Raw genomic sequence first — 14,124 nt, 5'->3', positions numbered from 1 at the left:
CAAAGCAACAGAAAATAAATTTCAAGGATGGTGAAGGAATCGGAGGATATATTCTTACTGTGTACTGTACTATCTATCGTACTGTTCTAATGCTACGCTCAGGCCACTCAATGTTTCATTTCCTTTTTTTTCATATGCTGCTACTGCCAGTGTGTACCCCTACTACTACCACCATCACAACGATGACATTTCATCTATCCAGGATTCCATAGCCAACCTTAATCGCCATTTGCCGTGCACCCAGCCCTGTGCCTAGCCCTATTCTCAAACACGAATCACAGGTGAGATAAGCATTTTGGGGGAGGAAGAATAATGGAGTAGGAGGAGAGGAGAGACTGACGGTAGTACTAGTAAAGTAGTAGGACAATTGAATTCACTAACTCTGTCAGTGGCACTTTTGTACAAACTTGAATTTAACTGGTTAAAATTACATGTGCTAAAGTTGTATTAAACTTCATTAGTTCAGGCTGAGTCTGTGCAAATCCAGAGCTTTCGTCTTCTCCTGGGCCCATAGGTCTTAATTGGGTTCATGGGTGAGCACCTGGCGGGGAGCCTCAGGCGGAGTGGATTATGCTCTGGTTTCTTCGCCTAGTTTTGTCTGTGCTTTTTCCATAAAACGGACAAAGCTGCAGAGTAACCTTATGTTGGCCCCTCGAAACACGCCTTCACCGACTGTCTGCAGGACCGGATATGCAGTGCATTTATATGTGGTTTTAACAGTTCTCTCCTCTCCGGATCGAGAGTCTTCCAGATACACAGAAGATGCAACACATCTTCTTTGGTTTCTCCACATAGTCTGCAGAGGGTGGTTATAGGTGGCCGTTTCCAAGGGGGCATATGAGTTTGAGCAGGTAGAATCTCCATCCTCATTGCCAAAAAGCATTCCTTCAACGTTCTGGGGAAGCTGGTGCCTAGATATGGTTGTGGTAAGCATTTTGAGTAGCTTTGAATCACAGACCAGCTGTGTGCCCTCCTGTTTTGGTCTGCTCGGTCTTTTTGAGTAGAGAGGAGGTTTATTGATTTGTTAACCAGGGTTTTGACGTTACTGTAAGGTAGACCAGATTCCCAGATGTTCTGAAAGGCTAACTCGCTGACCCCTAATTGAAGGTAAGCCTTGGCCGGGGAGTTGTTTTTCGAATAATTTCTTTCCAAAGAATGAGTTCAGTGATCCGGCTGCGGAGCTCTTTATTTTGTACCAAGTTTTAACGTACGCGCCTTTCCGGTTTATTGACTGGTTTGGGAATCCGAATTCCAGACTTAGTTGCACTGGAGAGGTGTACTTTGGCAGTTTGAATATTATTCTCAGCGCTTTGGAGACTGTTTTGTCTAAGGTTGTTTCGTCCTTATCTCTCATGGCTTCGCTGACGTAAGTTATCGTCTGGAGGAACTTAGCTCGTAGAACTTCGAGCAATGGGAGCAGGTTTGGACCAGTTATTTTGTTTTTGAGGTTTTTCAAGGTGATAGCTAGGAGGGTCCCTCGCCCTGTATATTGCCTCTTTTTGTTGGTCGAACAAACCTTTGTTGTCAATAATGATCCCTAGATATTTGTACTCTTTGACCACTTAGAGATTACAATCTCCCAGCTGCCATTTCGTTCGTTTTTTTGCACCTCGCTCGTTTAGTACCATAATTTTTGATTTGTCTAAGTTGATTTCCAGCCCATTCCTTGTGGCAAAGTAATTTGTGGTGTCAAGTAAATGCTGTAAGCCTACTTGGGTTTGGCTGATTAAAACCAAATCATCGGCATACAGTAGATTTGAAAGTGAAAGGCCACCCAAATTTGGCGCGTGGTGGTTGCAATTATCTACTTCCGTCGAGAGATCAGCTATGAAAAGGTTAAATAAAGTTGGAGCGAGAACGCAGCCCTGTTTTAGGCCTCTGGACGTTGGAATCCGCCTGGACACGATAGTGCCGCTCCCCAGCTTTATTTGGACCCATGTCTCATTGTGTAATAAAATGAGTTGGTTCAGGATGGGAGGAGGAATTCCCCATCGGGCTAGTTTTGACCATCATTTTCCTCTGTCGATACTATCAAAGGCGGCTTTGTAGTCGATGAAGCAAACAAATAATGATTGGCTGGTTGCTTTTGCGGAGTCGGCTAGCAGAGAGAGGGCCAGAATATTTGTGGTGGTCCCCAGGTTTTCCTGGAACCTTGTTTGGTTAATTGGGATTCATGTTTTTTCCCTGGCCCAATCCTGTAGTTCGGCCAATATAAGGCCTGCAGAGTATTTGGCCTCAATGTCAATAAGAGCTATAAGCCTATAGTTTTTTGGGTCGCTCTTGCAGCCTTTTTTTATAGATGGGGATATGATTGAGCCTTTCCACGATTCTGGTATTATTCCTGTGTTGTTGATGCTGTCAAAGAGTGGTAGTAGTGCCGTGGACCAATATTTAGGGTCTTGTTTGTATAGTATTGGGGGCAAACCGTTTGGCCCTGGTGCTCCCTCACGTCGGCTTTGGTTGATCCTGCTCTTGATCATTTTGGGAGAGAAGCACAATGGCAAGACATTCCCTTGGGGGTCACGAGATGGTTGGGCATCATAAAGCTCAGCTTGATTTTGCAGGTTGCTGTGTAGTTCCGAGTTAAAGTAAGTTTGTAAATGGTTTGCCCAAACGTCCTCCGTTATATACGAGTTGATCCCTGGTGCCTGTGGGTTCTCAATGCGCTTGACCGTTTGCCAGAATCGTGCGCTGCCGTTCTTTTTTGCGTCGTGCAATAATTTTGCCCATAATGATTCTGCGCTGTCTTTCTTTGCGCTCCAAATTACTTTGTTTTTCCTGATCCGAAGCTTCCTTAGTTCTTCTGCAGCTCCGTCGATCAAGTCTGTTTAGCGGAGGGTGCGAATTGCTCGATTTATGTCTCCCCTTATTAGTCTTAGTTCGGCATGTTGGGGAGAAGTGGAAGCGGTGTTTTTTTGCTGCCCTCACTCCTTGTTTTTGTTGGCACTCACTTTTGGCTACTTGCAAAGCTACTGAAGAGGCAGGCAGACCTAGGGTTTTGGTAAAAGTTTCCCAGGTGGGAACGATGTTTACTTGTAAGGGTTTGATGTCCTTCCACAAGGTTTTTGCTGCAGTTGATAGTTTTTCAGGTTCGCGAATTTTGCATTTGATTCTTCTGTGTTGGTATCTCGTTGTTAGGTGGGGGACCGGATTTGCAATGTTAAAGCGGTGCCCTGAAGGCTAAGGGTAAGTTCTTGCGGTTGGTGGTCGCTATGGTCTGAAATGCCGATCCTAAAATCCTTAGTTAGGACAAAAAGTGGTAAAGCGACACAGGTGTAGTCGATTGCTGTGTTAACTAGTTGTCTATGAAGGGTTGGGGCTTGGGGTCTCTCCCCTAGCGTGCGGCCATTTAGCGCTACCAGCGATAGACTTTCCAGCTCTCTCAGTAAGTCCTTCGAAATCTTAGTCGGTTTGCCCAAGTTGAATTTTTCCTGGGAGGGAATCCCCCATGCTCGTTGGTTGCCATCTTCTGGGCTATCTTGATTTTGGTCCTCGGCAAGAAACATATTAAAGTCACCGGTTATAATGTAACTCGATTGATCCACCTCCTTGAATAGCTTGGTCAGTTCGGTTATTAGCTGCTTTACTCCGTTCCTCTTGCTCTGTGGGTGTATATAAATGTTTACCAAGATTAAGTCCTGTAAGTTGCTATGTCTTTGGAACCGAATTGCCATTATTTCGAGGGATGCGTTTTTTTTGTTAATTAGTTCTTTCGCTGTAGATATAGCTTTGATCAAGGCGTAGATGGCTAGTCCACCTTTGCAATGACCGTAGTTAGAATTTCGAACTGCGGAGAGGTGGTAGGTCTTGAAGCCTTCGAGATGGAGGGGGTCCTCAAGCCAAGTTTCCTGTAGGAGTACCAGATCGAATTTTTGGATATATGACTGTAATAAGTGGTTGTTAATTTTGGTCCCAAGACCGTTTATGCTCCATGAACAACATTTTAGGACTCCCTTCTTAATCCCCTGCTCGATGTTGGGTCATGGGTTCTCTGGTCTTAGATTTATAGTTTTAGCTAACCAGGACCAGTCGGTTAGGAGATGGTTTTCTTGTTGACTTCTGCGTCCCCCATCTGGGGGGTTTGGTGTGTCTTGGCCTGCTGGCGAGGTACTGCAGGCTCCTTTAAGGACTGGAATGACTTGTCCGCGCCCTCGCAAGCTTGAGAATGACCTCCTGGTGGAGACTGAATGGTGTTGAATCAGTGGGTCAGGGTAACCGACTAGTCAATGATGTTGCACTCGGATCCCACAAGCTTCTATTTGTAGTTCCTCACTAAGAATTTTCTCCGCTAATTCTAGTGTTGCCCGTTCGGTCCTAGTTACCTCTTGGTCGGATAGATGTTTGAAGATTTCAAATTTTACGGACAGCAGATCTTGGGTTCTGTTCCCTGACAAGCTGCCGATTTGCATTTAAGATTTGCAGAATATTCCCACGGTTTAAGGTATCCCTTCGTCCTTTTGACTTGTACTCTGGGATGAACAGAATTATTTTTGAGGTTGCTGGTTGACAGTTATTCAGTGCACTTCTGCTGCATAAACACTTGCAGTTTTGCTCTTTACTTGCAGATGTTTGTGATTTTTCTGCTTCTTTGCCTTTGCTTGGGCTTGGCTCTTTAGAAATCAGATTTTCCCTGGTGCTTGATTGGGGGAGAGAGGTCGTTATGATTTTTATTTCTAAGTTTGGTTTGACGGCCCAGGACGCTGGTTGGTATACCATGTTGGTGGATCTCCATATGTTGTGAGATCTTTGCTTCCTTTTATCTTTAGTTGGAGGTTACTAATCCCTTTTTCTTGTTGGTTAAGCTGATATTGGTTGGGCTCCTTGAGCAGGGTCCCAGCTGCTCCTGCTGAATTTATTGGCGCCTGATCATTGTTTGGAGACTGATCTGATTGTTCGATTTTTGACGCGCTGGCTCCTATATGCTCCTGCTGAGAGCCGGTCTGGAGATTTGGTGTGTTTTGGACGTAGGATTTTATGGGTGAGTTCTTATGCCGCCCTTTTCTCCTTTGTTTCCTTTGTTGCTTGGAGTTTTACCGGCTATTCTGTGTGACCTCTTCTTCTTTGATCGTTGCTTCTTGTATTTTGTGGCTGCTGATAGTTGCTGCTGTTGGTCCGAGATGCGTAGACTCTGCGCAACCTGCGGGTATAGGGAGAGATTGGGTGAATGGTGCTGACGGGCCTTTAGGTCCTGCTTCTGCCTCTCCTCCTACCTTGTCAAGGTTTGGAGTCGTGCATTGGTTTACTTCTTCGTGTGTTGTTTTAAATAGCCATTTGCCTATCCTTATTGAGTTACAGGTGGTAATTGGATTGGGGTCTTGAGCGGCCGATTCTTGCGTCTTTGTGTGCCCTTCTGGCGGGGGCAGTTGGCCTGTCTGAATCGGGACCTCTATTGCTGGAATTTACGTAGTCGTTGTCTAATTTGGAGCTTATACCTATATTTTTAAGGTCGTTAAGGAGATTGCTCCTCACAGTTGGTAGGGTTGCAATTATTTCCACTATTAAGTGGCGAGTACAGCTTGGTGGAAGTATGGCTGATTCACTTTGGGGTTTTTCTATGAAGTTGTTCATGTCTGAAAGCTTGCTGTTGATGCTAGTAATGTGTAGCGCTAGGCAGTTGAGCAGGGTCAGCTGGATGTCCATTTTGTTGGAATGGTATTCTAGAGCTTTGGTAGAAAGTTGCATGGTATTTAAAAGGGAGGCCCATATTCCTGTTTCAGTTTGCGAGGTACTTACATCTGCCTTTTTGGGGGAGTTGCCTGGTCCTTGGGGGACAGTTTCTTTTTTTTCCCCCAGATGTATATGCAGTAACCAGGTTTTCCCATTCATCCTTAGTAAGGCCGGGATAGTTATTACCTGCAAGGGTTGATTCCTCGGTGTCTCCCACCAACGTCTTTGCTATGTTACTTGGATTGGGTCTTTTGTCGTCTCTGTTGCTACAGTTTCCTTCTTACTGTCTTTACAGTCCAGTTTGTTGGGCTCAGTATGGCGATCAATATAATTAGGATTCAGTTGAGGCAAATTGGGTATTGCTCTAAGTGGTTTTAAGTCTGTTAGGTTTTGAGAAGGAGTAGACGTGGTCATAGAGCCTGTAAAGTGGAAGACCTTTGACGTTAGGGTAGAAGCAATAGGGGGTGCCAGAGCTAGAGGATAGGGAGACAGTACTGTGATTTTGGGCTCCAGGGGAATCGTAGATGTTTCCGTTGGTGATTCCGTTGCCGCTTCCTGAAGAGATGGCAGGGCTTGAGAAAGGACGATTTCATGGTGCATTGGGCTCAGTTTGAGTACATCCCCCGATGGCATTTTCGGGGAAGGTTATGGGGGTTACTGTAACCACTGGTGGCCCTGTATTTTCTTTTTCTTTGTGGGACTCTGAGTAGCTTGTCCCCCCTGGTTTTGTTGAGTAGATGGACGAGCCAGGGGTTGATAGTGCAAGTGCGTTTTCCGGGTGCTCAGGGTGTAATGGTGAGGGGAGATTCAATTGGTTGTTAAGATTAAGGTTTAATAACGCTCCTGCGTCTTTTATGAAGGAGAATTTGGAGTAGATTTTGGGTTTGTATTGTTTTTTCCCCAGAGTTGTTGGTTGCTTCTGGGCGTTTTTTACTATAGGGCTTGGGCCTGATCTAGGTCTAAGTCTACAAGCATAATTCCTGGTTCTGCGCAGGTATTGTAAGTCGCCTTATCCCTTACAGTTGAGAGGGTTAATATTTGAGGATTACTACTGGTCGATGTATTTGTGCCCTTGATGTTTTTACTTTTCTTTTTCCTGGTATTGGCAGCGACGGTTGTGGCTCGCCACTCCTTGCCAGACCTCATTGCTGGGTTGCCAACCTACGTAGGAATGTAGGAACGTGCTGAGTTAGTCAGCGAGTTGAATCCTTCGCAGAAATGTATTTTTGTATTATTTTTTTTTGGTAGTGGTTAGGTTATTTTTGTTTGAGTTAAGTATGTGTTTGTTTGCTGGGGTTTCCTTCCCCTCAGCTTTGCGAGATTCTAATTTGCTCTGCTTGTCTTGCTAGGTCCTGTTTTTGTTTCCTATTTATTTGATTCTCCTTCTCTGGCTGCGGAGCTCAGCTCTCATCTAGGTTATCCTTCTTATCCCGATTGGCTGGGTTATACTGAGCCTGCCCCCCCCCCCCCCCCCTCAAGCCTGTCACTCCTCTGTCACTCCTCTTTCGTTCTGCAGGGGGGTCTGTTTGATGTGCTGTGACTCCTACTGGACAAACCTTACTTTTTCTCACCGAAAAACAACCTTTTGCTTTTTTTTTTTGTAAAAAGCCAGCCATGCATCCGTGCTTGACTTGCATTGGAATTTGAACCAAAGGATATATTGCGCACACATACAGTTTCTTTTTCACCCACCCGGCAGTCCTCTTTTCTTTCTCCTTCCACCCATCCTTGCTTCAGCCTTCAACCGGCCATGCATCAGACCATGCATCAGATTCCCAGCCACCTCTGGCAGCATTCAAAAACAAGTATCATTCTTTGTTGGTCATTAATTTTCACTCGCTCGTCCTTCCTTACACCCTTCTTTCCCTTCATCCCATCCATCAAGTTCATCTTTGATCTGACTTGGCTTCTCGATAAAACGTTCACAGCTGAGTTGAAGTCCAATTTAGAGGAGGCCATTGGTTACTCGTCAACTCCCGCCTCTATTGCTAATGAGAAGTCAAGGGTGACTGTCTTCTACCTGGTTGACAAAAACTTAGTTCTAAATTTGTAAGTCTTCTTAACAGTAAAGTGTACTTGTACTGTACAAGTACAACCTAACCAAGCGGGATTTCGGCCTGGTCATTCTACCGAGGCAGTAATACTGGCAGTTCAGAACACCCTGAGGTCCAATGCCGATAAAAATCTTCACCAAGCATTGGTGCTTCTTGACCTGTCCGCAGCATTCGACACGGTTGACTATTCTATTCTGGCCAACCGTGTCGAACAGGCTGGCCTCAGAGATTCTGCCTTGGCTTGGCTGAAATCGTTCATATCAGAACGCACTCAGTCCGTATGCCTAGGATCCTTTTCAGCTCCTAAAATCAATTCCTTTTGTGGGGTCCCTCAAGGTTCGTCGTTATCTCCCTTATTATTTAATTTGTATATGCGGCCCCTTCTCTTTGCTTTAAGAGAGCACAAAGTCACTGTATACAATTATGCAGATGACTTGCAGCTAGTCTTTGCACTTAATACACCTAATGCTGTGGAGGATTTTCAGGCAACCATGACTCTAATTCAGAGCTGGATGTCTTTAAATCACCTAAAATTAAATCCGGGGAAAACAGAGCTGATTCTGCCCGGCAAGAGTGAAATCAGCTGGAGCCCTAATTTTTGGCCTTCTGATATGGGTCTTCCCCCTAAAAAATCACAAACAGTAAAAAGCCTGGGTGTGACCATCAATGAGGACCTTACTTTAAAATCCCAGATTGGAACCATGGTATCCTCTGGATTTTTTTCAACTAAAGAAAATCAGGAAAATCGCACTTCTCCTTACCCATACTGCCCTAATTCAGGTGGTCATGGCCCTAGTCCTCTCCCATATTGATTTCTCAAATAGCCTCTACCTTGGCCTACCTGCAGGTCAACTTAGAAGATTGCAGTACCTGCAGAATCAAGCTGCCAGACTGATCTGTAGGGTGCCCAAATGGGAATCAATAAAACCAGGTTTAGAGACTTTGCACTGGCTACCTGTGGCTCAAAGAGCCGAATTCAAAGCCGGCTGTATCATTTTTAAGGCATTGCAAGGTAAGGGCCCCCTGTTCATCAGGCAGCTAATTGGAAGATACATTCCCTTACGCAGCTTGAGATCAGCCCATAAAGACTTACTTGAGGTACCACGCTTTAAGAAGAAACGACAGGGAGGCAGCTGTTTCCACTTCTTAGCAGCCACCTTGTGGAATTCATTGCCTTTGGCCCTCAGACAGAGCAAGGATCTCCTTGCTTTTAGGAAGGCATTCAAGACTCTCCTTTTCACACAGGCCTATCCCAAATAGAGACTCTTACTGGTATATCTTTTGTTATGTTTTTTTTTAATCTCTCTTCAGCGCCAAGAAGCTTTTGGGCGTATGCGCGCTTTATAAATTTTAATTAACATAACATAACATACAACATATACACCCCTGCAGAGAGCCCACTCTACAATCTCAATAAGTAAGGAATATAATCGCTTACCAATGCCCGCCACTACCGTGGCATCCCCCACAGCAGTTCCTGCTGGCTGTAGCACCGCATCCGACCCTGGAGTGCCCACCTCCACGCTGGCCCAGGCACTGGTGGTTGGCTGTGCCGATGGTGTTACGCCTAGAAAAAACATTTAATATTTTTAGAAGCCATATACACCACTCCCTATTTTGTCTAGGAATGAAAAAAAGTTACTAGTACTACATAAACACATTTTATAATTTGTGACTCTCTATAGTCTAAACTAAAAATTTCCCTTTCTTCAGGGAAGGGTGTTTTTTATTTATGCTTAGCCATAACATGTGATGCTAGACTTTTTGACACAACTGATGTATGCTTGCTTTTTAACACGCACCATTGTTCTCATAACAGACAGAAGCTTCCCTTCTACGAACAAGAGCAAGATCATCATCATTTCTTAGTCGGAGTCGTCAACGATTCATCCCCACCAAGACTTTAAGTTCCAACCAGGTGAGGGCTCTCCCACAATTAATGTGTGAAATCAGCCACTTTTCAGTCGTTCTCCGTTTGTTATGACATTGATTTTATTAAATGTTTTTATATAATGCACAATTTACATTTTTACAGAGTACACACAGAGCTACTTGTTTTACTTTTAATAAAGCTTTAAAACTTACATAGACTCGGTGGTTTTTGGTCATGAGTGAGCGAAAGGGTTTGCAATTTGCAAGCATGAGTCTGTGACTCTGAGAGGTCGGGACTCTGACTCCATAGTCTTATGTTATCTGGGTTGTATAATCATTGGGGATCATCGCTGCATTCGGGAGCAAAATAATTACTCTGACAAACTAGCTAGTCAGTAAGGAGATTGGGGGTTCAATTTCTGGTATGACTGAGGTATGTGGAAAGTCTAACTGCACCTATTATAATTTATAACCAATGCCCTATTTATTGTCCATAGTTCTGTATGTGCAGAATAGTCCCTGCAACAGTAGTAGTATGTCCTCCTATTCAATCAAAAAATAAACTAGTATCTTATTCTCGGTGGCCATTGACATTTTATTGTTTGGAATTGTCAAAGTATAAACATTTAGAAGACTTCAATAGGCGTTATGGACAACCCAGACGACTGCACTCAGTGCTTAGAGCTATTGCTGAATAGGAGTTTTGTTTAACAGTACACCTTTTGCCAACTGTGCAAGCTTAGCTAGCTACACAGACAGACTAATAATATAGTATTAGCACAGAGAGTCATAGTAGAGGCAGGATAAGAATTTAGAAACAGTCTACAAGAAGATCAAAGACGATTTAGGAAAAAATAGAATTATGAGGAACGTTTGGAATAAATAGGTGCTGTAAAAGATAGGGAAGTATAATTAATAATATTAACAGGAAAACTTACTGAGGCCAGCAGAGGAGCCCTCGGCGGACCTATCCTGGCCTTCCTGCTCTGCCGGCGCCGTTACCTCCACCTCTGTCCTCTTGCCCCTGGGGGGGGATCTGATGTACATGAAAGAAAGACACAAACATGGATGATTGTTGTCAACCAAATCAAACATTTCAAAAAAACAATAACAAATTATTTCGGGGAAATAGACAACAATTGCACTAAATTTATTGACCTATCTGATGTGGTCTACTAGGATATTAGTATTGCTGGATTTGCGGAACGTCTACTTGGAAAGTAATGTAACTCACTAAACCAACTACAAAAAGGTTCTACTAGGACTGGCAGGCAGCACTCCGCAGCAAGCGAAGTGACAGACACAGTCCGTCATGATTGTAGACCACTAAAAAGTTTCCTACTAAATAACCAGTCATAATATACTCAAACTATCAATCCACCAACACTATCTCTTGGCAGGAGTACAAAGGAAGGACTGGACTTGAGTCTCTAGTGTCTAGCATTACGCAGTTCTGTAAAGTACTCACTCATACATAATCACTCAGGCTAAATGAGCACAAAATTGAAAACAAGAAAGCATAGTAGCACCGCCAGTGAGCAGGCGAGCACCTGCAATCACAGAAGCTTTTGAAACATAATTTACCTGCAATGTAATCGGCAGCATTCTTGCTCTTCGGAAAAAACAAATTGCAATATCATAACACAGAGCAGGAGAAAACAAAGTAGTGATTAAATACTAGCTCCTACTACTCACCAAGGCCCGGGATCTCGACTCCAAGCAGGTCTTGCTCCCGGTCCAGGATGTCGGACCACCGGTGCGTTGCCTGGTTGTAGGTTTGCCGGGCCCCAGACTCCCGATACATGGCCCAGCACACCTTCCCCCATAGCTGGCGACGTTCCCGGAGCCCGTACCCGGCACCGGACCTGCCGCCTGCCGCCTGCCGCAACGGTCTTGGGGAGGTGGCGCGGGACGAAGAAAACCAGTGCGACCACCTCCACCGCGCTGAAGATCTCCCGGGCTACTACTGCCTCCCCCCTTAAGCGCCCGCAAGGGAGCAAGGTATGGGGTGCGGGACCCCCTTCATGTTATTCCCGGCTCCCTTTTCCATGGTCCTGGACATGAAAGGAAAATAAAATAGGAAAGAAAGAATAGGGAAAAAGTAAATAAAAGGAAAATAGTTTAAAAAAGTAGTTTTAAGTAACCAAAAGTAGAAAAAAACACAAAATATTGATGTAGAAAAATAAAGAGCTAGATAATGAGTTAAAAAAATTAAAACAAAGGATTGCAAAGATTAAGGGAGGATTGAAAAAGCATGCCCAGAACCATAGCAAGGAATGAAAAACAAGATGGCCGCGCCCATTGCAACCGCGTGGGTAAGTTTGCGTGATATTTCCCCCACGAGCACGCAAAAATGGACGCGAACACGTAATTGCGGCCCGCACGTAGGAAATGCTCAACGTGAGCATGCAACTGGCGCCCGGAAGCCGAAATACGCAACGTGAACACTGAAAACAAGATGGCCGTGCCCATGTACGACCGCATGGGTAACTTTGCGGTCGCTGCGCTGAAAAAAAACACGAACAAGCAGAAATAAAAAATTCGCACATTTTGGAGGCCGCGAGTACGTATTCGTATTCGCACGAATTCGCGTACCGCGAATTCACAAATTTCGCCCATACTTACCTACCATATGCATATCTGCACTTCATTTACTTTCCAGTCCTCATCCTGTCTCCTAGGCAAGGCTGAAGTATATCTCTGTTGCCATGTTTAGGTCTCGCCTATGCAGTGCGCATGCGCTGCATGGGAGAGAGACCTTTAGCCGTCGGGGCAGCTTTTGGGGCAAAAAGGTGCATGCGTTGCATTGCTTGCAATGGCAACGGATGCACATCTGTCGACTTCCTTGCGGGAGTGCGCGGTGCCATATGGTCGCAATCATCGCACCTTGCTGCATGCTCCCGCAAGGGAATCGAGCAGGCCCCCCCCTGTCCATTTCAAGCGCCCTTTATACACCAATTCAAACGCGCTTCATGATAAGTGGCGGTAGACGGTCATGTGGATAAGTAAACTACTTCTATGAAAGATACAAACATTTTTCCCATCCCAGGATAGATAAATGAAGCGGTGTAGTCTGCAACCTCAGAACAGTGATTGTTGGTTGATGTGTATAGGAAGAGCATCATGTGTGTGCTGCAGCTCACTCAATCGCTCCCTGTCGTTTTGTTAGGACTTGGTTTGTTTTAGGTCTATTTTCTGCAGAATGAGTCGTGCCAACCCTGTCCGTGTTTCCGGTTTTGAGTTGCTTCGATGTTGCAAAGCTGTCAGGTTCGCGATAAAGGTGCCTTTCAATCAAAGGGGCTCAGTTCCCCCAACCTACAGGCATGGGAGAGAACAGCAGCCCCATCCGTGTCATTTTGGTGAGCTCTGGCAGCAGGGGCAACAAGCTGTTGTTTAGGTTCCCCTTTCAAAGATCTGCAGAGCATCCTGCTTCACAGACAAGTAAGTGCCAGCAGTGAGCAATTGGCTTCAGAACAGCTGAGGGTAGAAGCTAATAAACTAGCCTTTGAGAAAAAAAACTCAGCAAGCAGGCTTGACCAGGGTGTGGACAGACTTTTTGTGGCAACCCCCAGGGCTTTTGTGACTGGCCACGGCAGACTGACAAATATATTTACTGAGTAAATATACATCATTTTCTGTGGTAATCCTCCAGCGCTCACAAAGGAGAACAATCGTGTCGCTGCAATCGAAGACTGTCGTGGCCCTGGGTATCTGGGCAGTGATGGTGGAAGATATTCATGCCCATTGGGCTTTGAGCGCCAACACTGTTGGTTTAGCCAGCTGTAGTCCTTAATGGGCCATTATTTCTAAATTCTCTGATGTCTAGTTCTGCATACTTGGCCTATACTTTTCTCTCCTGATGCATTCCCTGAAGTCCCAGGGCTTCGTCTCTTGTGCTGATGGAAGTTTCACTTTGGTTGGCAAACTTTTAAACGAGAATCCATTTAAGGATGGTGCTTTGTGAATATTTTGGTGATATTGGTCCTACCCTTCAGCAGTGGTGTAAATGGTAATTATATTTTGATGACCAGCAATTTATTAAAGGCAGCCAGAGTGGTGGAAAGTATAGAAGGGTGCTACCGTGAATCAAGTAGTAACTGCCTTGTTTCTTCATTGCCATTTGATTGGTGAGCTTGTGAAGCAGTGGTATTGTGTATTTTTAAGAGAGGGGGTGTTATGCTGACATTAACATCTATGAATTCGAAGGTACACAAACCTAATAAACAAAATGCTTTTGTGGAGCTCTCTTACTGCTGATAGCATACATTTTCAAAAACTGAACCGCAACAAGGGCAAACTCTACATGTATTTGCTGCATAGCTAAACACTTATAAAGTCCCAAAGGCGAGACATATTGGCCATGCCAATGCTTTTTTTTTTTTTTTTTTTAGAGCAGTACCTTGGTGCCTTAGACTGCTCGTCCTAGAATCTGAGCCTCACTTTCTCTGCTAGTGGACTGTTAATTATCTGTTTGTCCCCATACTGTTTTTGGGGTGGGGGGGGGGGGGGAGAAATCAAGTTTATATAATGC

At 44.7% G+C, this 14,124-nt stretch overlaps 1 protein-coding gene across 1 annotated transcript in view; it reads left to right on the top strand.

Annotated features, from left to right (window-relative positions):
* OSBPL1A (oxysterol binding protein like 1A) overlaps positions 1-14,124 on the top strand; it is a 2,145,795-nt gene that overhangs the window by 22,559 nt on the left and 2,109,112 nt on the right. The gene's annotated exons all lie outside the window — the stretch shown is intronic.

This window comes from Lissotriton vulgaris, chromosome 4_1 (assembly GCF_964263255.1).
Source record: "Lissotriton vulgaris chromosome 4_1, aLisVul1.2, whole genome shotgun sequence".
Classification (NCBI taxonomy): Eukaryota; Metazoa; Chordata; class Amphibia; order Caudata; family Salamandridae; genus Lissotriton; species Lissotriton vulgaris.
Note: the sequence above shows the minus strand (reverse complement) of the source record. Positions and strands in the feature narration are given on the sequence as shown.